Genomic DNA, 3,995 nt, shown 5'->3' with positions numbered 1-3,995 from the left:
AATTCATCTACTCAGCTGCATAAGAAGGGAACAATCATCACTTGACCAAGACACAATTCACGGACATAGACTTCAAACAGGTTTTGCAAACACATCAGTAATCAGTCAAAATACATTACAAATTCCAAAATTTGTCACTAATATAAATACTACTTAAGAAATTAAACTAACTGGGGATATAAGGAAGCATCTTTACATGGATAAACCATCGCTTAAAATAAGAGTGGAAGGAACGATCAGCTTTGGCAGTGGAGGAACAGAGGGTCCTGCAGCGGACTCTCCATATTTCTCAGAAAAAAAAAAAAAAAAAAAAAGAGCACGAAGATGGCCAATTATACTGTCAACACCAGGTTATTCAGAATAGGTAAGTCAACAGCAGAACTCCAAAGGGCCTCATTATAAAATGGTAGATTAAATAATTTAAGAAAAGTGTGAGGCATGCATAGAAAAAGTCATCATAATTAACCATGCAGTGATGGGCTCTGAGATGACCATTACCACCAAAAAGCAAGATCTTGAAATTATAGTTTTCTGAAGACATTGTCTTAGTACTCAAGAACAGACAAAAACTTTTTGAGGGTTAACGTGTAAAAAAACTAACAAACTTTTCATGCTTTGTATAAATTAATCAACATCGACCAATCTACAACTTCTGTAGAACAAGCAACTGGGAACACACACTAGTCATTTCTGTACTCCTAATACAGAAATAACAAATACAAGGTGGGTTTTTTATTATTTTTACAAATACAATAATGCAACAGCCTACATTAATGCCTTTGCTATCACCTCACAGGCCTCTTGTCTCCTCCCTAGTCAGACAAGCCAGGGAAGAAAATATAAACCCGTTCCAGGTGCCTCCTTCTCGACGAGGGAGTGAGACCTCCACTCCGAAACGCTGGCATCTCCCCCAAAAACCTTGTTACCGAGAGGAAAACGCCCCGTACTCCCTCCTGGGCAGCGGGGCCCACCCCGCCCCGGGACAAGCAGGCCGCGGGGCGGCACAGAAGCCCCCACAGCACAGCGGACCTCACCTCGCCGCCGCAGCAGGAAAAAAGCGCCACTTCCCGCCGGCCAATCACTCCCAGCGCCGTGAGTCTCCAGCCAATCACTGCTCGCGAGCGCGGCATGCGGACCAATCGCCGTCGGAGAAGAGGGGCGGGAGGCGGGTGTTCCCTACCGTGAGGTAGCCTCGCGCGGAGGTTTCTCCTCCCTCCGCACCTGACACGCACAGCGGCCGCGGAGGAGGCGGCGCTTTGCTGAGGCGGTGCCGTGGTGAGCGGGGAGAGGGCGGTGCCTCCGCGCGCCTCAGGCCGGCCCGACCCGAGCTGCCTCCGGCTCCGCTGGCGCCTCCCGCGTACGTGATTTGTGACCCCCGTTCGGGAGCGGGGGTGCGGTGGGGTCGCAGCCGCCCCAACGCGGCGCCTGCCCTTCCCGCCGAGCGCGGCTGGCGGCCGGCCGGGCCTTGGCTCCCGCCCCGGTTCTCCCGTCGTGCTGGAGCACACGGAGCGTTTCCCGCAGCGCAGTCACGGCCCTCGGGCGACGTGGGTGCAGGGGGGAAGGGAAGCCACCTCCTGCCACGTTTTACTGATGTGCAGTACAGAGTCACGTGTCAAAGGACTGCACCTGCTTACACCGGGCCTCTGCTGTTCTACTTATTTTATATTACACTTTTTGTTGATAACCAGTATTTAGAACACTAATTTCAGTGTACCGTGTAGACAAGAGTTACCGGGCATGAGTTTGCTAAACCAGTTTAATTCATTTGTGTGCTCAATTCAGAAACATTTTCACTACCATCAAGTGCCCCAGTAGACAGAATAGATAGAGGAACTCAGATACAGACCTGTTGATAAAGGGCTTCTGCTGACATTTGTGGTCTTTATTATACGGAGGGAACTGGGTAACGCGTTTAAATGAAATCCAGCAGTTCCAAAGTGGGTTTATCTGATGTGATACTGGTCACCTATCTCACAAATACAGGTGATAAATTTAGCATGAATCTCACATATTCCAGTGGAGTATCAGGAAGCACCTCCGTTCATACCTAGAATAAGCAGCAATAGTGGAGCATCTAAAAGAAGAATCACCTTTCACAGCAGATAAACCTGCAGGAATTGTAAATAAAATAATAACAAACACCACTGATTTTTCTAAAAGAAGCAAACAAATCAATACCATAAAAGGCAAAAAAACCTCTACAGAAAGTATTTAAAATACCACCAGATGTCACTGTAAGGCAAGAAAATGACAAGTGGTACGAGAACTGGAGCACTGCCACCGAGGAGTTGATGCCATAGGAGTGAGTAGTGCTGAGCATTTTGCAGGAGGCACGTTCAGCTAAAGGGATTAACTGTTGTCACAGTTGCTGTTGGGATACTTTTATTAGAAGGCAGTGAGTGATCTGAAGCAGATCTGTAGAAGTACAGCTTAACTGAGAAACCTGCTAGGGAGAAAACTGCATGAGGAACTTGGAGCAGCAGAAGTTTTATATAAAAACTGAATTCTGAATTCTACTTTCATTATGTGAAGCAGAAGTAATAAAAGCTAATTTGCATTTGATGCTTTCCCTTACCAGTCACATTAGCGTACACACAGGCTTAGACTATCCACAGATTTTCAGATCTTGTAAAGTAAACAACCTTACTCATTCTATAGGAAAAGAAAAGCGAGCCATAAAGTATGGGAGAAGTGGATCATACACTTTCTCTCATGCACTGACATGACTGGGAGGCAATTGTATGTTCATTTCTCATTCTCTAATGTCTATTTTGTTTGATTTAGCAGAAGGGAGGTCAACAGAAAGCAGAATTTTCATCAAGTTATGCATTAAAGCATCTGGAACAAGCAGTGAAATTATTTGGGGCACAGATATGGCAACTACACTTAAAAATTTCAGAGAAAATGGAAGCAAAACTGTCTTAAGGGTAGGGTAGCACTATTTACAGGGACTCTTTCTTCACTACACTAGCAGAAATATTTACCTACATTACAGGTACTGGAAAACATTGTACTGGTCAATATAATCAATCTTTGGCACAGATGAGAACTGAGAAGGGTCAGAAGTGTTGATGCCAACAGTTTTAATATCAAATGTCAGCTAAAATAGTTGCAGATCTGAGATCATAAGGAGAAAGCCAAATCAGGACAGAAGTCAGTACTAACATTAGACTCATGTTGACAAATGACTAATCATTCAGACTTGTCATTCTGTGTCTTTACCAGGCAATGCTGTGAAGTGCATTGTGTTGAGCACTGGTGAAACACTAAATTAAGTACTGTAGTTACAACTGACTATTAGCATATTACTATTACTACAAGCTGGAATTTAGTTTTCTTTGTAAGATACACAGAAACTATGAATTTGAAACTAAATGTAAAAATAACACCTATACTAAAAATAACACCAACTACCCGTGAGATCAAGCTGATGGTTGGATGTTCACAACAAAAGCCAGTCCTTCTCTTAAATACTCTTACAACCCCCCACCCCACACACCCGTCCCAGGCTAAAACAAAGTCACGTTGTTTTCAAGTGATTTGTTAAAATCAAAGACCACTGTCTTTATCATTTGCTGGTCTCCTGATTAGTCTACACTGTGGTTGCCATATTTATTTCCAGGTGATGCTTAATAGTGGGTAAAGTTACGACCCTTAAGGTGGTACTGCTAGTTCTGATTCAGATCTAGTATGGGAAAATGGAACAAGAGTCATAAAGGCAAGTTATTATAATACCATGCTTTCTAAAACCACCCTCCTTTATGCATCTACATGCATATATTTATAGCGCATAATCTGTATACTTTGTAATAAAAAGTGACATTTTCTTAAACAACTTAGTATAATATAGATATTCCCATGTATTTAAACTGTGATTTGCAATAATCATCTTTCCCCCAAGCAACTTTGACAATATAGTTTTGAAGTTATTAACACTGATTAAGAAGTAATTGGTAATATGTGCCTTTATTAATTATGTCTTCTAGTTAAATGTC

This window comes from Nyctibius grandis, chromosome 19 (genome assembly GCF_013368605.1).
Source record: "Nyctibius grandis isolate bNycGra1 chromosome 19, bNycGra1.pri, whole genome shotgun sequence".
Classification (NCBI taxonomy): domain Eukaryota; kingdom Metazoa; phylum Chordata; class Aves; order Nyctibiiformes; family Nyctibiidae; genus Nyctibius; species Nyctibius grandis.
The sequence above is the reverse complement of the archived record's forward strand: the minus strand, read 5'-3'. Positions refer to the sequence as shown.